This window comes from Polistes fuscatus, unplaced genomic scaffold (assembly GCF_010416935.1).
Source record: "Polistes fuscatus isolate 324 unplaced genomic scaffold, CU_Pfus_HIC Scaffold4, whole genome shotgun sequence".
Classification (NCBI taxonomy): Eukaryota; Metazoa; Arthropoda; class Insecta; order Hymenoptera; family Vespidae; genus Polistes; species Polistes fuscatus.
Window position 1 is genome coordinate 1,697,272 of NW_025113118.1, and position 24,034 is coordinate 1,721,305.

At 31.6% G+C, this 24,034-nt stretch overlaps 1 protein-coding gene across 3 annotated transcripts in view; it reads right to left on the reverse strand.

The window, feature by feature from the left end:
• LOC122520840 (amphoterin-induced protein 1) overlaps positions 1 to 24,034 on the reverse strand; it is a 251,722-nt gene that overhangs the window by 126,406 nt on the left and 101,282 nt on the right. For 2 of the 3 annotated variants that reach the window (XM_043641143.1, XM_043641144.1), the window contains exon 3: positions 8,905 to 8,953. The exons of the other annotated variant lie outside the window; for it this stretch is intronic. The gene's annotated coding sequence lies outside the window, so the exon portion shown is untranslated. The remainder of the gene's footprint in view (positions 1 to 8,904; positions 8,954 to 24,034) is intronic. 3 annotated transcript variants of the gene reach the window in all.

A 24,034-nucleotide genomic window follows, 5' to 3' on the forward strand; every position in this document is an offset into this window, starting at 1 on the left:
AACGATATCTCTCTCTCTCCCTCTCCCTCCCTCTTAGAACGATGATATGGCAATAAATTATGACTTGCAATGAATATTTTAATAATGAAAGGATTACTTGCATTATTATTTATCTTGCAGCTTAACTTTCCGTTGAATATACTGTAACAGAATACATCGATTGTCTTTGCGTGATTCGCCGCCGATCATTTTGAACGACGTTTCCTGGGAAATCCTGTACTTCCGTTTAATTAAAATTACGTGAATCTTGTAATAGTAGAGTAAATTAAGCAATGCGTATATTCGATCTTTGACAAATGTATTAATATCCTCGAACTTGATAATTAAAGATTACGAAATTATGTGTGCGTGTATGTATGTAATCTCGAACATGAAATATCTGGTATCTATTAATACAGAAATCAATTTTACAATATGAATGAGTTCTCCATATGTGAAAATCATGTATATACTATTTATTTGGTTTCACTGCTTTTTGGATAAAAAACGCACCGAATGAACGTTGTATTAGAGAATTAATAACAATAGGAACAACAATGGTTGTAATAACTTTTATTAACGCCGAATCGAAGGGGATGCTATTATATATATTTAGTACATACTAAAATTAATTCAAAATAAAAGTAAATTACTTTTAGAATAAATTTAGTTACTATTTTCATTAGCTATTCCGGTAATAATTAATATTTATTATGGTATTTAAAATTAAACAATCATGTTTGTTTTATTTTCTATAATCCGACATGATTCTATGTCTAGTAACTATTTCATGTTAATTTAGCAGTAGTTAACATATTTTTAGAAATTTTCAAAATACTGTCACGTGATTACGTAAGTGCTCCGTAACCGCACGTGAATAATGAATGGATATAAATCCTTAAACATGGAAGAGAAGGAAAATGCAACGATCTAACAGTTGGTCGTGTGCTCACCGAGCGGATGGTGAATCTTAATATCAACTCATTGTCTCAACTGTTTTAAATTATAATCTCGTGAAAAATTCAAAAAACTAAGTATTTTTTTTTAAATTTCCAGCTATTCGCAGACCAAGAAAACTAAGCACAATCTGCGTTTGTTTGTAATAAAAGAACAAAAGGAACAAAAGAGAAAAAACAGTAATTGACGTTAGATAAAACGAGAACTAATTAAAACATGCTTAATTGTTTTTAAATTAATATAAATTACCAATGAAACTTTGAGAATGCGTGTAATTAAAACTTCGGAGACAAACAACGCAAGTACATGGGGTGCGAATTATACCGTTCTATATTAACCGGTTTTATAAACAATGTTTTCCTCATTAACGAATAACATTAGAAAGATTAATTATATATAACTAAATATCAATGATATTTTAATTTTCATTTTACGTTAAGTACGTCTTCATTTTTCATTTTTGTTATAAATTTTTAGCTCGAACTATTTACTTGCTTATATATCTTATTCAAAGTCAAATGATCTATGAGGTGGCGCTCGCAAGAGTTTATGAGAAAATGCGATTGAAGACTGAACGATAATAATTACATTTGTGCTATGAAATATTAAAAAGCAAAACGAACATAAAGCTTGACGATGCTTATTTGTTATTCCTTTCGAATCGTATCCTTATTTAACAAACGAAACTTTCCTCGATAGTTGTATACAGCGAGAAGACAAGCACGTTGTATCCGACCGCTCTTTGAACTGAAGACAAAGTTTCCAAGAACGTGACTATTACTATTTCTCCCTTTACTCACGTTTCAACTTTCTCATAAACAATAAACTAATAATAATAGTCATGTCCCAAAGTCCGATATTTGGCAATTTCTAAGCTAAAATCGATTTAATTGCTATCCTTGAACGTGAAGCATTTTCTAATTGCTTTTCATATCGATCAATTTTTTTTTCTTTTACTTAATAGAATAATTCATAATGTTGATACTATTTTTTAAATTTATGGTAATACTAACGCACAGAGATGTAGATGGTAGATTAGCAATCGCGGAAGTTTAGTTCAACAAATATACGGAAAAGAAGCCAGACGAAAAGAAGTTTATTTAAAACGCATTTGACTTTAAAAATTGAAGAATATCACGAGGATGAAAGCAATTCAAATTCGTTTCAAGTTTCTTTCTTTTTTTAATCATATTTTTTTCACACAAAACAAAAAGACAGAGAGATAGAAAGAAAGTGGCATAAAGCACCAGTCGACACGTAATCTCGCTGTTCGAAAGAATTCATGAAGGAAGCTTGTTGCTGAAGTGGTAATGTATAATGGATGAACGTATGTTGATCTTCCAGCGACGTATGACGTATTCGGAGAAGAATAAAACGTCTTACGAATAAAAGGCTGCTGCCTGTCAATGTTCTCTTTTTCTCTCCCATACTCTATTTCTGAAATTGACCTTTTCCCAAGAAGAGAGAGAATACCTATAGGAATACTTGACGTTCGCGAAGAAGAATTTTTAACTCTCAAAAAGTGAACTCTAGGATACTTTATCTATCCTCGTCTCTCTCTCTCTCTCTCTCTCTCTCTCAAAACGTTTGAAATGTCGTCGACGTTGGGAGTTTCACATTTTAGAGGTATATTTTTAGTCAGAAGTATAGTCAAAATGGATAAATAAATAATTCAATGAATTCTCATCCGCAAAGTTTCTAATTAAGCTGGCCGTTACATAGATAATATAACAATGGTTGGCCCCATACGTGCCAACTACGAGTAAAAGGGGCAAAATGAGAGAGGAGAATGAAAGAGAAGGATAAGAGAGGAGGAATGGTATGTCGTCCGTAAAATAGATGACATGCCTGGTTCGTCTCGTTTCAAGTGCTGCTAAGCCGTTTTAACTGAAGCTACCAGAATTGCATCCTATTTGTTGAAACCACGAGCTAATTCAGCGGGCGTTTCTTTCTCTGAGAAAGTGAGCCAACAACGTGTTATTTTCACAATAGAAAAAAATATGAAAGGAGAGAGAAAAACGAAAGTTATTTGTAACGACATTCGATTTTTGTTACAAATATTTACAACGAAATTTAATAACGCTAGATAAAATTAGTATAGATGAATCGACATTTAAAAATGTGTGAATATAATAATTTGTCGGGAAAGTTCTCCATGGTCGCATATAGAACACAACCCGGTCAACTTTTTCTGGGCAAATTATTTGTCCGAACTGAATTCACAAACTTCATGTAAAACGGTAACGACGACAAGATTCTCGGATACATGGAAAAGCTACAAGGGCTGAATTTAAATCACATTCTAGTGGTTTATAATATACGACTATTTTGGAACTGTCAAGCAGTGTCATGCACGAAGAATAAAAATTACTTGCAACAAACTATTTAGTTCAAACGTGTACGCGATGAAAATGACATTGAGTATTAAAAATATCGATCAATCCTTAATAGTAATCATATTTACCATGCATATTATAGTCTTTGTTAATTTTCAAAAAACAAAATTTTACCGAAAAGTATCATATATCTGATAAAAATGTAGCAAAAAATATTCTAAAGATACGACAATATTCGTGGCTGTTTAATAGGTACAGTTTTATTTATTTGTTTAAATACGTTAAAAAATGTCATGAACGTTGCTAAAAACTTTCAGACCGAGAGGTATGATATTCGGGTGGTAATTAACAGCGCATTTGCGATTTCACGCTAATTTTCGTGCAACGTCGGTTCATAAAGGCGAAAGCAGAAAAAGACACGAGGGCAAGGGGTGAAGGACTGTGAGGTAAAAGGTAGAAACTTTCGTTAGGACCCAGAGAGAAAATGGCGTCAGGAGAGAAAAAAGGGAGGAGTTCGATGTAGGGAAAGAGGAGATCAGGAGAAGAGGAAACAAGCTTTGACATTTAACCATAGCCAGCTGGTCACGGTATTTCATGAATTTCCCAGATATGCCAAGCACTTCCATAATACACCGTTTGTGTATAACTATTATACATAGACCGCGGGTTCTAGCTACTCGTAGGACTCAAGGCTAGCTAGCTGACTGACCGACCAGTCGATGCAACAGATCGTCAACTTCTCGAATATTTCAATTCCATTAAGTTATTACCTTTAATGTATTAAACAAAGTTATTTGAATATTTCGAGTGAATTATTTTAATAATTATTGTTATTCGATAGTTTTTGTCATCGTATTTAACCAAACAAAACATAATTAGACAGTTAATGGGTTAATAGCTTCAAAATGTATTAGAATCGATAAATCGACAAGTGTAATATTTTAATGTACCTCAAATATTATCATTTCGCAGGATTAACGTAAACGCAAGGAAGTCATCGCGGTTGGTATCCGTGGGAAGATTCTATGCAGTCTAAGCTTTACTCGTGGAAAGACATACTGCGAGCGTCGAGTGCATTACTCGCATTACTCCTGTTACATTACTGGCGTTGATGAAGGAATTTGAGGGGAACTTTGATGAAGATATTCAAAGCGGCGAAAGAAATTAATCTAAGAGAGAAGCCTTGTGTTGAGTTTTCTTCATAGTTGTGGATATGTCTAATAAGATGTTACTATCTTAGAGATTTTATTCTGTCAAAAACACCTAATTGTATTTACAATTCATTTTTCTTTATTTTTATCCGAAAATAACTTGTCATTCTTATTCGAAATAATAGTTATTTTTATAATCAAGTTAAACAAGTCAATTTTTCACGATGTCTTTACGACGAATGTTTCTCGAGCACTAGATGTTCTTTAAAGTCAATGAAATAAAAATAAATTTTATAGGATAGTACAAGAGAGGAAGATAGATGGAGAAAGGAGGATTGAAAAAAGTTTAAGTCACGGATAATTCTGGACAATGCGAGGTTAACGATTCCGTTGGCAGCAATAACTCGTCGATTTTAACTTCCTCGTGAATTGGGTTTTAACGTTGAAAATAAAACTTCGTCACTTATTTCTAATTCTTTGAAAGTTTACCGAATGCAATAAAAGAACTAAAGAAAGAGGATGTTTCGACAAAGTTTCACGTTTAAGAGCATTTTTTGAAAGACGTGTCGTTGGTTTTTTATCAAAATAGACTAATTTTAATGCTATGTGAAAATTCCAACAAAATGAACTTATAAGTTTTTTCCAAAATAACTATAAAATCATATTTTTTTTCCATCCGCTAAAACTAATACCTTTATACATTTTTTATTATCTCGAAAAACCTCAGAGTATGCTTATCTTCAAGCTTTACTCAGAAACGCTAGCTTCCAAATTGAGCGCCTTTACGAATAGGATTAAAGCACGTAGTAATACACCAAACAAGAAAGCAAGTTTCTATGTTTTCCTAGATAAGTGGTTGACCGAAAAAAAATACAGATACAAAATACAAACGCGTGGTTTGTATAAAAAAAAAATCGAAAAAATAAAAGAAGGAAAGAGAGAAAGACGGAAAGAGAGACATGAAGAAAGAGGGAGAGAGATTGACGATAATACATAAGGAAAATTATTACAATGCAATCGTAATTTGCATTCGCTTCGGTCGACGAATAGCGCTACATTAAGCTTTGTTTAAACTCTCTGAAACAGTTTAATTTATCATCACATTCTGAATTAGTTTGAAGTAAGCTGTCCGTAGTCGATCCAATGTATTTAAGTTGCATATATAGAACTCTTGAAATTTAGAAATATACGCTCCAGGGCTTTCTAACGTTATGCAACGAATAAAATAACTTAGAAAACGAGTATTAACACGAATGGAATCGTTTTATTCGTATACGATAAATTATTAGTAATCTATATAATATTTTATCTCTCCTTCAATCTTTCGAATCGTTTATTCGTCGGCTATCAATTGATTTATGAAGAGTAGATTAATAGCGAATTCGAAGCAGATAAATGATATAATGAGAATGGTTTGTAAATAATGAATATTTTGATCATTCTTGATTCGATTTAATTGAATGAATGATAGATGATTAATAATTACTTTTTCTTCGATAAATAATAAGGTTTAATTTAATTAATTTTTCGTTTCAATCGGTAACCTGCGGTATTTTACTTAGGTTAAATACTCTTGTATTATTTATTTTCGAGATTTACGAGTACGACACAAATCAGATTGTCCTGGTTGAAACACCACTTGAGCCGGTTCTTGTGGCTAAACGCAAGCAGATTTCTCGCGAATCTCCTTGTTACATTCTAACCATTCCCTCCAAGGACGAAACTATAGAACTCGATGCAACAATAGGGTCGATACACAAGGAATTAGACAGAGAACGATGTAGAAGATCTTATATTATAGAATATTTATCTATTAATCTATTCGAGGTGAATTTAACGATTACGTCAAAAAACATCTATTATCTTTGCTGTAATTATAAATTATTTAAAGATTCAGAGACAACGGAAATACAAATTTCTGTATACGAAAGAAAAAAATAGTAAAGGAAATGGAAAATAGAAGAGAAGGAAAAAGTGCGTGTTCTAGTAATCTACACGCGTATCAAGATAAAATAAATGAGAATTTTATTATTTACGCACAATGCATATGAACGTTGTAAATTGTATCCAACATTACGTATTGAATCTCCATTTACGTATAGGGCGTTAACTAAGTTCACACTCAAGTTAATTTTGTGATTTTACAGGGACACCAAATTTCATAAAATATTCCATTACTAGCTAATTTTGGGTTCAGATAAATTTCTCTTTTATGTAATAAATATTTATCACTATAGGGTTAGTTAAAAATTGTTCTTCCTCTTTTTATACAATATATTTTTATTTATTTTTTATGGCAATCAATTTTTAAAACCTTTTTAAACTTTAAAAAGAATTATTGACTATATTACGTTAATTAATAATAATCCATAATTATAACCATTAAAGGGGAAAAAATTTATCGTAAGATAGAATGTCTGAATAAGATAAATAAAGGAATAGAAAGAAGGATAAAGAGATTCGTTTCGAATCATGATAAATCGTAGTGAATGATCAAGGATAATCAAAGCTGACGCAATTCGATTGATAGACAGCACTAGAATGATCATACGTTTGGTGAGATTTCAACTACCGGTAACCTCATTGCTAGTAGTGAAATTGATATGATTTCGACATAACGATCTAGTCTTTGAAACAGTGAGATATACGTTCCTCACTTATGACTTCAATTCGTCTAATATCATTGTTAAATTCATGATCGAGGTAACTAAGATGCATGATTTTAACAAAATATTATTTTCTATTATCAACAAAAGTTTTATATATATATTTATTCTATTTTCGTACGTTTTATTATATTATCGTAAAAATATTTTATTAAAATAAAAAACGAAAAACAAACAACTAAAGAATTTAAATAATTATTGATACGATTAATATTAATTGTAATCAATATTAATTTCGTTTGCATACTTTGCTAATCAGACGATTAATACATTATAAATGTTATTGTAGAATCTGTAAATTTGCGGCTATATTATGAATGCTAATAATAACGTCAATTTGTCATACTGTTTCCAATTAGAGCATGCTATAATCGTATTCTATATCGAACATATTATAGTCCGACGTCAATCAAGTATTAAATTTAAAGGTTTTCGAATTTTTAGTCAATCCGATAGGAAAGAAAATTAAACAAAAATTATTCTACAAAGTATTTATAATTCTAATGTTTAGGTATTTTCATTACTCCCGTTTCAATTTATCATCAAATCTATTAAATAATAATATTACAACTTTCGCATTGTAGAATAAATTCGTTCCTTATACTTTAACCAAGCAAATAGATTGCACACACACACACAATTCTTATGATTAGATATTATACTTTTACATACTATATTTTTTCTTCAACTGATATGCCAATGAATCATACTACATAAAGCAAGAAACTATTTCCAATCTCGCGATGTTTGATATCAAAATCACGCACGTACGGTATTACTTAGATCATTACTAGCGATAAAACTCATTTCGTTCGCATGACAAACAGCCATAATGCTAATTATCAATGTCGTCACGGTAAGTGCACTTGACATTTTTACTAATTTACCAAATGGATCGGGCTGTACGAAATGAGAAACAAAAGGAAAAAGATAAAAAAGAGACTTCGACTTCAAATCGGGCATATCGTTAACAAGAAAACAAAAAACATATTTACAATATCGTATTCAACGAGAACAATTAAAAAGAAATATAATATAGTTTCTAACATCTGTAATTAAAAATTCTTTACATGAAAGAAATTTGACGGGTAAAATGGATTAAACGTGAAATTAATATTTAAATTACGAATCAAAAGCTTAATTGTAGAAATATATTAGAACAATTTATACAATAATTATTTCTTTTAAAGTAACAAAATTGAGATAAAAAAGAACGAAGAGCAAGCTCATTTGATGTGTCTTAAGTGATTTCATAAAAAAGATAATTAATAATTTTACTTTCGCACTACTTTCGAATAAACGCTCACGTAAAAAATCTTATTTCGTATTGAACGTTTATGTTCCAGGTTGTAAGTAGGAAAAGAAATTCTGTTAGCGTTAAGAGCATTGGCCACTTCGTTTCAATTTGCAGTGGTTTCTACTTTTCGTTGAGAACGTGCTTTTGCTCCAAGGGAACGTTTCGAAGAGAAAGAAGAAAAAAAGGAGATAGAGAGACAACGTACGAGCATCCATAACAAGAAGAAGGAGTGATTGAATAGGATAAGAAAACAATCTAGCATACCGCAAAGTCAATATCATAGTTAACTGAGCAAATATTGATTTCTTTGTCAGAACAAAATGAAAATGAAACTGTTTAGTCTCGTTTGATTGTAAAAATAAGTGACATATCTATCCAACAATTCTATTGAATGTGTGTGATTCCTTTATTTTATTTTTTTATAATACTGAAAGTAACGTTCGTGAAAAAATGGATATTTTTATATTAGTCTCGAATAATCTTTGTGTAAAAAAATAAATCCTTTCTTAAACACTTACCGGACGCTTTGACATATATTTTGAGATGATTTTCGTTCGACGTGAGTACCTAAAAAAAAATCAAATATCGTTATTTAAATATACACTGTGAAAACAAATTCTTTTTCAGAAAGAAAAGTAAACAGAACAATTTACGAATAACAAAAGTGTATGTTTCTGACCTGCTCGTGATCATCACGAACAAAAGTTATCGCGAAGTAAAGAAGCGTGAACTATGGTGCAGTTTAGATAGAACACGAAAGGAAGGAATGAGACGTGAAGATTGGCACACAGCCAGAGCACTGTCACGCTATGGTATTGTGGTTTGAAAAAAAGATTGTATTCGGGAAAGAAGGGTGGTAACAAGGGTAAAAGGAACGATTTGTTCATTATAGCTTGTTAAGTCTCTACTATTCTTGCCATCGATTCGTAGATTATATTTTCAGCTTCTACATTCATGTACATACATATTTCTTGCACGACCGTTGCCTTGATCGGTACTATGTTACTTATTTATCGCTAAAATGCCGTTGTAGTTTGTGATATCGATTGTTATTGCATTGTTGATTGCTGTTGCGTTGTAAATTGTTGAATGATGCTCCTACAATGCGCCGCTTGATGAATATGTTGCCTGCAGATATGCAGTTTGCGTTTTCTTTCTTGATGCTGGTTTTGCTGCGTTGTCAGAAGTTGATGCGATTTGGAGTAATGTTCTTCGTTATGTTAAGCGAATCGAGTTGTTCGAATGAATGTGAATCGAATAATGATGATGATCGAGTGGTGATGATCGAATGATGATTGTGGTGTTGCTTCGCGGATTTTTATAGGAAGAAGGTGATCATCATCTCTTCCCTAGATTGACTGTCCAAGAGCAGGAAAATCCACCCCCATAGTCCGTCGATGCAGAAGGTTAACGTTTTTTAGTGGATGTTGCAGTGTAAACTATGCGACGAGAGAAACTTATTTAGGATGAAGGAAATCATTTCTCTAGATAGGAATGCATGTGTTTACTAAGTAAATCGACACCACTTGAAAGATCTTTCGGCCGAATGTCTCATCGTATCGAAACTTCGAATAATCTCTAGGTTTGTTTGCTAGTTTTATAGCCTTCAGGAATGTACTATGATCTTTCCTCTGCATCTTAGGATACGATTCTCACAGTCCATGTTGAAAAATATGCTACTCGATTTATTCCTTTCCTTACATTTTTACGTAACAAAATATGTATAACGTTATTATATATTTTATTTTGACGATATATATAAAGATATTTGATAATTGATCATACCTTGATAAATTTCAAAAATGTTATACAATTGTTATTGAATGTAATTTATCATTCGATAGCTATGCGATATGCTCTCATTTCGAGCAAATTTTCCGTAAGAGTCGCATAAATAGAAAAATACTATTTTCGATATTATATATACAGAGAACGAGAGAAAAGTTTGCGAGGTAGAATAGACAAGTGGAATAGGCAAAAGGCGAACGTACCGAGGAGAAAGATTGAATATGAACAGATGTGCAAACACGAAAGATTATCTCTGTTGCCGTGCATTTGCTTGAAAGAGAAAAGAAAGAGGTAGGAGCAGATGCAAGCAGCGGGATAGAAACAACCGTGGACCGTATCTACAGCTGCAAGCTGTCCGTTTCTTGATTTTTTTTCTTTCGTTCCTGCTTCTTCATCTTCGTTGTAATAACGAAAAGAAACGACTCGTAATTCTGTCTCTACCCCTCTACCTTTTCTATTGAACGACCATTTATTTTTAGAAATTAAATCATAACGCACACGTTATAAATGGAACACTAATTGTTAGATTTATTTTCCTTGCGCGGCATAGAATAAATTTCAAGAAAATATATCGTAATATATGTAAAATAAACACAAATTATAAAAAATACCGTTTAACTAATTTCTACATTATACTTTTTATAACATATAAATATTATACTATATAATTAGTATTAGTAGAATATTCGTAATATTGGAGATAGCCGCAACCAGATGAAATATTGGATTTTTAATCAAATTCTCGAAAACATTTATTAAATGTATAATATCGATTTCCAATAAAAAAACAAAGAATCATTGACTTCCATATTTTGATAGCAGTATCTTCTACGAAATAACTGCAGTAAATGTTACATTTCCTCTGTAAACCTAGCAACTTTTGTTTGAAATATTTATCTATAAAACCAATAGGATTTGGTCATATTGTTAAAAATGAGGTATCTAGTATACTTTAGATTGTAAAGTATAATAACTAAGATGATATCATCTTATTTAAGTACGCGTCGAATGTTTATTGGGTCACCTAGCTTTTATTACAACATCAGACGAGGCTACGAATGTACATACATTCTTTATTTCGAGTATGTGTCAATAGGCATCTATACGTGTGAGTGTTAACGCATGTTCGCATAAAGAGAAATAAAGCGTCAAAAAGCTACAAGCGGATATTTCATTTCAATGACTTTCTCGTTCAACGGAAAATTTTCATTCGTACTCCAGTTGCTTCGTTTATTCATCTTCTATTTGACGTTACTTTATCCACCTAAGAAATCTCCTTTGCAGCACGTCAAAAACGACCTCTTAACGTGCTACCGTCTCTGACTCTTTTCTCTTTTTTTCTGAAAATCTTTAATATTACTGAGTAATCTTGCAACATTCGCGTATCTTTATTTTTAATTCGCTAGAAAAAGTCTTTGTTGAAACGTTCTTTTGAATTTTTTCAACGACAGAAAAAAAGAAATGTTAATTTGGTGCGAATCGAAAAATAAAGGCAAGAAACAAAGGAAAATTATGAGAAAATATAATATAAATTGTTTTTAATCCTTATGTAAGTTAAATATTATCCGCTTCTCAAGTAGACATTAATGTTCTTTTGTATAGAACTGACACAATTTTTAAGAAAAAACAAATTTAATTCGAAATTTATCATTTCAACTTCTATAATTTAGGGAAACTTTGTTACATTGATCTTATTTAATAATCTAAATCTTGCCTAAATCGTACTAAAATAAATGGATATAAATAAATTAAATATTTAGGGAAAGGAATATTAAACTTTAATCATAACGTTGTCATGAGATATGCAAAAGTAATATTACTGCAGGAAATTTCTTGTTACGATTTTACCTCTAGAACGAAGAACTGATAATCGTATCGGATATTTCTTTATGTAATTCTCAATATCCACGTTTCAATATGTAGATATTGATAAATTAATAATATATGATAGTATATATCAGTATTGATAATAAAAAATAGAACATGCAACAACTTGAAAAGGATACTACAAATATAAAACAAATGTAAAAAAAAAAAAAACGAATAATGTGTCAAAATTCATAAAAAATAGAATTGCGTCGTAGTATATTGAAACATAAAAGAAAGAACAGTTAACTAGAATAATATATCTTGTTCGTTTTTTACGAATACAAGATCGCTTTAGATAGTTTGAACACTTCGGTATATTTTATTTTTTTTTCGATCACTTGGATCGTTGAAAATTCTAGGAAAACACCACCATATCAATTTGTAGGAATCTACGAGACAAAATATCTCGTGGTGATTGTTTGAAGGAAGGATAAAGATAGACTGTATTTTGTCTCGCAACGAGGATACGCATCTGTGGCTGTTCAAATAGAGATTTCTCGTCGAGCACGTATCAGGGGGAGGATTTCTAAGGGTCACACGTAGTGTTTCCTCTCTCTCTCTCTCTCTCTCTCTCTCTCTCTCTCTCTATCTATCTATCTATCTATCTATCTATCTATCTATCTATCTATCTATCTATCTATCTATATTTTTCTCTCGCACTAGCTCTCGCTTTCTAGACGTATGCAGCGACACGAGAAAGCCCTACACAACATTCATACTAACCTATACAAATGTTCAAATTTGACGCACGTACGCTCGTTTACCGGCCTACGGAGACAGCGCTAGTTCTAGCACTGCGGCGAAAGCCCGTGACCCAATAAACGTTTGACGAGCAGATAGCAACGGTAGGTAGTCTAGCATTGTACACGTACTCACGAAACGATCCTTTCTGAAACTTGTTAGTTAGATGCACGTAGATTTCCACGGCAATTGTATCGTTAAATGGATTAACTCAGATTTCTTATTAGGACTATAAAATGTTGAATATTAAGGTTACAAAAAAATGAAATAAAATAATCTATCTATTAATTAAGACTAAGTTATTGTTAAATACAATTATCAATTATAATAAAATTAAAATTACTAAACATGACTATTGTTTTGATTTTATTATCGAGCAGCTTTTATATTTTCTTTTATATTCTCTTTTCAACCCCAATACCAAAGGTACATAACACGTAGTACTATGGTTCTCAGTATTATCTACATGAATCTATTCTCTGCGAACAAGTTTCCGCATAATCGTTAGAAAACGAGCATATCTAGTAATGTGTATTTACTATTCGTTTCGTGAGAAAGCTTTTATACAATCTTACAAAGCTTGACAAAGAAGATGTTAGTGAAAAAAATGGAAGAAAATATAAACACAAATATGACGGGATTGGGAGGAGGAGATGGTAAGAGGCTTTCATTTTTTGTCTCATGACCACTTTTTCCTTTTCCTCGATTTTAGTTTTGTTTAATATGAAAATATGTGAGATGATACTTCCTGTGTAATAACTTTCAGTATAAAACGTAGATAGATGTTTATAGCAACAGCACTTTTATTCTATTGACAATAACGATGTTACTCGTTCTTAGAAAAATAACAAATGATTACAAAGTATAATTAATATTCGATTGTAAAAAAAGTAAACGCGATGAATAATTAAAGATTATATGCATGATTAATTAGTCAAATATAATAATTTAACACAATATTGTAATTAACATACCGAATTATTACCCTTTGAAAATAAATTTGAAAAATAGTTTAACAAATTATTACTATTACATTGAAGATATTAAACCAGTCGATAAATTATTAAACAGAACATTAGTGCATCTATTTAATTATGATTAATTTAACAAATTTAAGCCGGATATTGAATGAAATGATAAATTAATATTTGGATTGGTCAACAATTCACGTTTAGGAAGTATTAAAGATTTCCGTACCAAGTGAACTGAGTAACCAAATTTGATTATAATATGATGGTTCATGGATGCAAGTCCAATCACAAGATGCCAAGAGATCTTAGAGTAAACTTCCGATCTGGAACGACAAGTAAGATACTCGACAAGGCGTCGAATTTACTCTTGTGGTTAGTGCTTGGTGAATTGTAAACAAACCGTGAAACGATACATTATCAAGGAATTTACAAACATTTATACGACCTTCTAATATAATATAAGATCGATTTTGAAGTACAATCCATTAAACCTCGTAACTTTTTTTATTAATTTACAAATTTGATCTACCATCTTCGTTTAAATTATCTTTCGAAAAGTAAACAAATTTAATGGATGGACCAAAATGAAATTTTACTTTATTAAAAAAGTTTTAAGTAATAGACAAGTAAAGTCTTTCCAAGTAAAAGACAAATTCTTTTTGATAGAAAATATTCTATAATACAGGATCGAAAGTTTTCACTAAATTAGCATTATTAGAGTGTTATTTATAATACTATAAAGTGTGTATTCGTTCGATTTTTAAGAAGAAAAATATGTACTAGTTGAGATCAAATTGTAATTCGAATAGTATTCCTTATGACGAATCTCATTTTGTATGCAAATCAGCAAAAAAGAATAGACCGAGAAACCTCTTTTTTGCAGGGTTGACAACGTAAATTTCGATAATCCCGAAGCTATTCATCAGTGTTCGCAATTAATTCGTAGCTCTTTCGATTTCACTTCGCACTTCTACCACGTCTATTTCTTTGGATTTTAGTATTAATTCCTTTATTGAATATGAGTCCATATAAGTAAACAAAAAAAAAAAACAAAAAATGCAACGTACGTAGGATTTGTTCGTATTCGGAAAAGAAAGAAACTTCGATTTCAATCTGATTAAAATGAAAATATACAATGTATACATATACATAGTGTTTAATAGAAAATGTCCACCTAGATTATCTTGAAGTCTAAAGATTTTTTTCTAGAAACACCAAGACAGATCAATTTTGTATTTAAAGAAGATAAGTCCATGTCGTAAATTAAGATTCATAATGATTCAGATAGATATTTTTCGTAGAGACGTCCTATTATACAGGATATACGTATAGATTTTATCAAGAATTGTTAAGAATACTGTATTCTTGCATAATTAAAGTTTTTAATGGAATATCCTAAAAATTCCAATAATGCTTCGAAACAAAGTATTATCGTTTATTTCCTTTCCAAACTTTGAAGAAGTATTAAAATGTATAAAAAGAATCATGAAAATTTTTCTTCGATATATACGTCACTCCGAAAAGGCGTTATTCACGGTACATTAAGCTTCGAAGCTTTAGAAGTATGCACTTCTACTTTTTGCTCGTTTTCCGGAAGAAAGAAAGAAAGAAAGAAAGGAAAAAAAATGATATGATCTTTATAACCGGTAATCGTTGTTAAAGAGATTGCACTTATTCTTGCCTCGATCGGGTCACAAATTTTCCTTGGCTCTTCTCCCGAAAAATATTCATATCGGCTTATTTAAAAGATGAAAAAGTAAAAAGTAGCTATAATAAAAGTGACGTTTGGAGATATTAAAATGTAAAGATACAAATAATCACGATCAATGTTAACACAAGAGGAGTGATTTAGTATCATAATTAAGTTACTTCTAATATTATCAACAATAATAAGTGAACGAAAACATGTGTATCGAGAATCAATGCGCTTTCCTAAAATAGAACCTACCAAACTATTTTTAAATAAAAACAATTAGTACCTGTTGAAATTCAATAGCATCAAAACTTATGAATAATGGAAAGGGTCTAGCAAGTATTCAATAAATGAAAACTTTTCTTGATTGAAAAAGGGTATCTGGTATTTGTGGAAACAAACTTGTTCGTAAAAATAATCTAAAGATGAAAAGAATTAAAAAAACAAAGTATATATATATTCAATATAATTTTTATTTTATTCAAAGGATCAGTGAACAATTTAATTTTTCGTATACGAAATCTAAAATATATTTTACTTTTGGACTGACGATTTGTCGATTTTTGAACGTCAGCAAAGTAAATATGGAAAAATGGATTTCCAGCTTGTCAAAAAATACCATACTTTCATCGAATCTGGATTGAACGATGGGATATGATGAATAGGTACACAGATGACGAAGCAGCAAGTAAAAGAGGATGATTCACTTTTCCCAATTGGTGAGTATATCATTCGAATAGTTTCCAATAAAATGGCAAGTATTTGTATAATAGCATCGTATAATAATCGAAAGAAAAGCTTTTTGTATTTCGTTTACGAAGAAGTGGGTATGAATTTTTAATCTCTTTTCCCTTATACCGTTTTCACCACTTCACAAAATAATATAACCCTTCACTTTTTCCTCGTTAATCCGAACTAACGAATTTAATGAATAAAGCGAGTACCTATTTTGTATTTTCACGATGGCAGAGACTCGAGTTTACAATTGCCAGACTAATATATGATTAATCCGTTCGTGTCCTCATTCATTAATGACAATATTCAGAATGAATTTTACACAAGCAGAAGCTTTCGAATTACAAATTAGAAATATTCTGTAATGATTTTTGCAAAACTTCTTGTCATAAGTGTAGATAATAAGCAAAATAGATTTATATCTATATTCTCATTATCATTTAGATTCATAATCTAATTAATTCCACTTTTTTGAGCGAAATAAATGAACAACCAGAGTAAAAATACTGCTGAAAATAAATATGAATTCAATGGAATAGTCGATGAGCCAAACATCTGCTAAATTTACATACAAATTGATAAACATATCTTGAATAAAAGCATTGCCAAAATAAACATTAATTACATGTTAGCAATATATGTCTAAATTAGATGTTTCTTGATGAATATTGAATAACATCGATACAGATTAAAATTAATTATTTTTTCAATACAAAATTAAATACAATCCGACAGATTAACGATCGTTCTAATGTCTGATAAATTTTGTACAATGACTTGTTCCATCGTTTTCTATAAAGAACAGTTTGATCATTAATCTAAATTAGCGGAAAAAAAATTGTTTAAGATGACTTTTTAAAAGATTAAGTTACACAAGTTACCTTTCGTAAAGAAAGAAAGAAGATAATGAAAGAAAAAGCGTAAACTAGATTTTCAGCTAAGGGAACTTCAATTTTTACCGCTCGATAAGATTTTTTTCCCATAGGTATATATCGCCCGTGGCTATCTTTTATCCGATTATCGAGTTATTGCATCGCTATATTTCCCGAAGAAAAGTGGATAGATCCAGGAGGGAGATTGAGAAGAGCTCGGTCTCGTATTACCACGCTTGCATTGTATTTCAAAAGAACCAAATTTTCTTATTTTCTATCTTATCCTTTCGCTTTGTTTCTACCTCTCTTCTACAACCAACCGGCTAAGAGACGTCCAATAATCCACTTTATTGGCGCATCATTTGGAAGATAAAATTGAAAATCCCCGTTGGCTGTCGTCGTTCTTTTATATATATATATATCTCTTTCTCTTATACTTATAACGTCATAAATATCACGAACTAATTCGATCCGCCTACTCATTTCTATCGTAGAACAAGGTTCAAGAAAAAGAAGAAGAATAGCACGAACAAGCGAGAAAGGTGTTTCATATATCTCAATTTGACATAGACACAAAAGTCTTCAATCGTGTAAATGTATATCACGGAAGCTTTAATAATATGAAAATTAGTTCGGAATTGGAGAAATGGTCGGCTGACAAATGCTCGAAGGAAGATTTTGAGATTTAATATTCCTTTACCCTCTTTGTTCCTTATCACGAAAATAATATTAACAAGAGAATGAGAATTGAAAGAAGGAGAAAGAGGGAGAATCGTTGCTATCCGGTGCATGCAATTAGAAGAACAATACACGATACAGGATGAACATGTAAACTGGCTGAAGCAAAACTCCCAACGCGTAAGAAAGTTGCCAAGTTTCGAATAGTAACGCGTTCTCATCCCTTGCGTACTATTCCTACCTTCTCTCCTCATCCTTTCATGGTACTTTCCGACATCGTCGTCCGTCTTGGAATTATTGTTGAAAAGCGTTAGCGACTTTCTTTTGTCATGGAATGTAAAGAGTATTACGCGGAATTCATTTACACTCACCAAGCGCGATCCTCGAGAGTTCTACCTTCGGAAGAAAAGTTTCAGAAACAGATTCGAGCAGAGGTAGGATTCAACCTCCAGTTTTCCTCTCGTTTAACTCACGTTTTTTCTTTTCTCTCCCTTTCTTTTCCCGTCACGTTTTATCTAGGATTCTTCTCGGTAGATCGGTTAAACCATAAATAGATGATAATTATTTGTTTACGAATTTAAAATATCTACACTTTTCATTCCCCGTTTACGTCAGTCGTCGTATAATATTAAATGACGAAATAGTTAAATAATTTTACCTGCCACGAGAATTAAGAATAATTCGTAAATCATGCAAGATTAATTTTTAATATAATCATTCTGGAAAAGAAAATGTGCAACTTTTAAGAATCACTTATCCCATGCTAAAAGTTACACTACAGTAATTTACATTTTTTTTCAGAAAACGTTCAGCGTTCTTGGTCAAAAAGAGAAATCTCTTGTAGATGTTTGAAAGTCGTGCTAACCAGAGAAGCACCGTATAGAGCTTTGTAATGGATATATCGAGAAGTCTTTGTTTGCAAACTGAAATTACGTGCACGCAGCCGACGCAGCCAACGCAGGAGCTCGAACAGCGTCGCGCGACGACCCTCGAGCTCATAAATATTCATTTAATCTGATCTGATATGTACAAACGTATTCCGCGCCTCGTGTAATTGTCGGTGAAATTGCAAATCGATATCTAAATGGGCCAGCAGCCCCTTACTACCCTCTCGGCCTTTCTACTATCCTCATCCTATTTTCTAATACTCTCTTACTCTCTCACTCACTCACACACTCACTCTCTCTCTCTCTCTCTCTCTCGCTCTTTCTCTCTCTCACTCCCTTGCTGAACGTCAGACGATATTGTAGTTTACGGGAATAGCCATTGGCGAGAACGTTGTTCCACTTCGCACCGCTTTCTGAAAGCCTCCAGCAGCGAAGAACTTACGTTCCACGACTAACTATCCTCGTCGTAAAGCAAGCTTCGACGCTTAAGGGGACAACTTTGGCCACCCTTACACTTTGAACGTACCGTTCTCACTGAAACATCGTATAAATACGAGCGGTCTGTATCTTGTATACAGTGTGTAACTTGCCCACTTACTTTTTCTTTCTTGTTTTGCTTTTTTTTTTTTTTTTATTTGTTTCTTTTTCTCGCACGCTAAGCTTACAGTCGCACGTGTACGTAATGTTTGCAAGAGTGTTACTACTGCTTTCCTCTTCAAGGATACTTCTTGTTTATATTTCTAAAACGCGGCTTCCTCGACATTTTTGTAAACCATTTCTAGCGAGAACACTGTGAACTCCACGTATTTAGGCGTTTCAGCCTGTGACCCCCTTCATTCTTTTGTAAAATTATTTAGACGGTAGATTTTTTTTCTACGAAAGATATATGGAAAACTACCTTTTGAATAACGATGTTTTGACTTTTGAAATGAATATTATGGGACCGCTTGTAACGCTTTTAAACTTTGTGTTAATGTGAACATAAAAATGAAACGTAAGTGTATTATTTTTTACCATATTAACATTAATTTTTTTGTATATTTCTGTTCTAGAAATATTTAACGATCTATTTTTGATTTTTTTCATTTCTATTTATGTCTATTGTTAATTGACGCTGAATTGACATTGAGTGATTTTTTATAAAAATCTTTACGATATTAAAGTTAATAATCATCTGGTTCGGTATACGAATATCACGTCATAATATGAACGTACAAATATATGAAAAGAAATATTCGATCATACTCATTTTCCTAAAAACGATTTTAAGCAGAAAATGTGCTATTCATATTTCAATTCGCACCATATGCCGTTCGTCAAAGCCGTTCGTCAATAAATATTCTATATTAATAGATATATAATAAATATTCTATAATAAATATTCTATAATATATAGAACTTTGAAAGATTCATCCGGCTATTACTAGCATAATATAAAAATTTTATCAGAATCCTTAAAAAGATTAAAGTAACACAAGATAACGATGTATATGTATAACTAATATTTGAAATTATTCGACTCGTAGTTTTTATAAATAATAGCAACGAATATTTACTGGTTCGTTGCATTTTCGCGATTTTTTAAGAAAAGATAACGAAGAAAAAATATTTAGGAAATATTTTGATTTTTAATTAAAATTTAAAAAGTATTTTCATTTCAGGTATTTCCCACTTTTTAATTTCGTTTACAAAAATTTTAAAGATATACGGTCCTAGTGATTGTTAAAAAGTATAAGCTACTTATATGTTATATTGCGTTTCGCAAAACTTTTTAGGATTAAATCGTAACAACATCATTTCTTTATTCTGAGAGATTACAAGAATAGAGAATTATGAAAATAGAATAAATTTTCGTAATATTCATACTATTCGGAAAATTTTGAATAATCGAAAACTTATTAATAAGATAAATTTTTAATTTAATTTTATAATTAAAATTAAAATTCTTATTAGAGTAAAGAAATATTAAAATACTAAATGAAACTGAAAATAATTGGTATCGAGTGATAAAGGCGATCACCGATTAACAAAGTCATTAATTAACTTCGAGAAAAGCCACAATATCGTTATATGCCAACATTTTGCTCGTGTTATTTCCTAGACCAATGTGTAACATATAACGGAAAAGAATTAACATTTACCGCAATGATGTTCCGCTCCGTTTAGGTTCGCTTTAACCGTTGCGTATAGTAAATTGTAACATTATGCAGGATCGTTTCAAAGCCCGCTTGCTGGCTACCGGTTGTATGTATGTATATACGTACGTATATATATGCTTATCTACTCAAACCATTCCAATAAAATTCATATAGAAAATTGCGAATAAAATGTATAATGGTTTTGGCGAATGTTAACAGGGAATGTAACAGAAACCAATCTTAAAAAAATATAAAATCTGATATTCGAAGGATCAATATTTTAAGAATTATTTAAATTCCTAAAGATATATTTATATGCAAAGATGAATAATGAAATAGTAACTATTATATATCAATGCATCTTTCGGTATGATAGATAAGCACGTGTAAGTAGAAAAGGGTTTTGCATCGCTCCATATTTGTATTTTCCATTAGTTCCCACCGAAGATCAGGTATTGCCGTAAGCCTACGGCGTAAGCTTCAAAGACAAAAGCAACGTGTTTCGCTTTGATACTTGGTCTAGCACGCGCGGTACGTGACTTTGGGCGATGAACAGTCATGTCATCGCCTCAAAGAGGGGAAGGAAAGATGAAATTGGCTCCCGTCATCCCGTGAAAACGTGGCAGCTCCGAGTCAAGACCGTATAATGAGGCATACCGTGTCCCGCCTCGTTGAATGACGCCCTCCTTTTCCTTAGACAGCTTTCAAGTATTTTCACGGATCGGTAAGGTTCGTTCGTTCCGTTTTCCCTCGTCATCTTCACCGCAAAATAACAAGGTTATTTAAGATCGAATTTGACGTTTTTCTTCTTCCGTTCGACGCAACCTATGTTCATCCGTTGTTAAAATAAGTTTAAATTAAAAAAGATAAAGGTCGATATTTTCTAGTAATATTTCGATATGTCGATACACTGATTAATATCACGTCTAAAATCTGTCTATTGATAATCGTTGGAAGAGCACAGAAATAAAAGAGTCCGTCCGTGACGTCTGATCAATCCGATGTTTCACCATCGAAGTTACGGTGGAAAAATTGTTAACGTGGCGCTTGAGAGTACGCGTTTCGAAATTACAAAATGGGGTCCGGACGCAGCTTCCGGACATTAACTTTTCAAAGGTTCGATTTAAATTTCCCGCACGTTCGACTTGCGCTGAAATTTAAATCGCGCCATGTGTGTTTCCCCACGAGCTCCTCCCTCGTTTGAATTAAATCGATGCATATATAGGAAGAAGGGTGACCGTAAAATCGTTGCTGATATTAAAAATTTAGACCATCTTCAGCCGTTTTTAACCGTAACGTCATTGTACTCGCTTCGAGTACATTCTTTCCTTCTTTATTTATTCTTTCTTTTTTTTTCTTTTTTTTATTCTTTCTTTTCCTTTTTCGATCTCTTCCTTTCGACTTCGTATTTCCACGTTATACTGTATCGCGAGAAAATCCGTAAAAAGCGAGCCAGAAAAACGAGAACGGAAAAAGTTCTAAAGCGAGGTTAGAGATGAAGCTTGCTCATTGTCGTATCCGCTTGTTATTCGCGCTCGTTATGTTGGAGCCAGCGAAATAAATATAAAACTACGGAGTTTCTTTGTTAAAAGATAGGTTAAAAGACAACCAGTAAAGAGCAATTGTAAGCAATAACTATAACGAAGATAAAAAGCATCAAAGCGAATACGTAAAGAGTTGCATTTAAAATAATATAAACGTACAAAATGCATTTAATTTGCCAATGTTTCTACTCTAATTAATTTTAAATTAATTTTACCATTGATATTAAATAACGATAACATGTTAATAATTTGTGTTATTCGGTTACTTTTTAAATTAAATTCAATTAAATTGACTCTAAATTATATAATTCCGTATGCATGCTTATTAATTATTAAACAGAGACAATATTAAAATAAGATTATTTAAAAATTTCGGATTATATAAGAAATTTCATAAAATAATATATTGATTATATTGATAATGTAATCGAGATACCAGTTACGATATTCTTTTTTTTTATTCATAAGTTTAATATGATATTACATAAGAGGCAAACGAAACGATTTATCGTTATAAAAGATCATGATAGGAGTATGAGATTCTCTTCGACTACGCCGGTTAGAAGAAGGTAAAGAAAAATTAGGAGTAGAAAGCGTGCAAACGCTATTAATTTTCCAGGTCAACCTACCGAGACAATGAGCTTTGAATATAGCCGCAGCCGTATCGCGTATAGTGAAAGCTAAAGAGAAAAGCGTGAAATAGAGAGAGAGAGAGAGAGAGAGAGAGAGAGAGAGAGAGAGAGAGATTATTTGAAGGTTCTACGTTTATCCACACACCTTAAAGCAAACAATAATGAAATACTCTTTAAGAACTATTATATTATTTTTTTCATAAACAAGGAACTTCAATGCTTTCGTATTCTACGTAAATACAAATATTTATAAACATATTATAAATAGCAAACAAGAATTACTTACTCACTTCACGAAAAAATAATAAAGTTAAAGATTTAAAACTTTTACCTTTTCAATTCCAGAAAGCAGTTCTTCTCTCATTATTACAACGATTAATAGACCGTACCTATCTGTTACCAATTAGCTTTGGTTAATGAAGTTTCCGCTCTATTTAATTCTCTTTTTCTGTAACTGACCGAAACAGATACTGATTCCCTTCCAAGAGAATTTCTATACGTATATGAATCGTCCGATAATGTGTAAAAGAAAAATATTATCGTACAAGTATTACTTTAAAAAGAACAAAAATATTTATTCGTTATATATTTATATATAAAAAATCATTCGAACATATACTTTATCGGTTTCATCTATTGAATTTATGTTCTGATAGTCGATTAGTCTTACGTCTCTTCATATAAAAGAGTTTTAAGTAGAATTTATAAAGGAAGCGTAAGAGGAAAGAAGAAATGGAAAGCGATAAGAAAGAAAGGAAGAAGAAGGAAAGGAAAACAAAAAGAGAGAATCAACAAAAAGAGATCAAATCCCTATTTACGTCAAAACAAATGGCTTTGTTTCATCGTCGACAGGCACAAAATTACCAGTCTAATAAGCTATTCACCACTCTGATACGTTCAAATCTAATCGCGCAAGAATCTCGTTCCGAAAAATCTTTGATCTTTTTGGGACTCTTACTAACACGGATAGATCAAGGAGAAAAAGTACTTTCGAAGTTGAAATATCCCCTTGCCACGAATTCAACCATTGAAATACTCGGAAGGATCCTAATACTTTCTAGTAGTTACAAATAATAATGATAGTGTGATAAATGAATTTC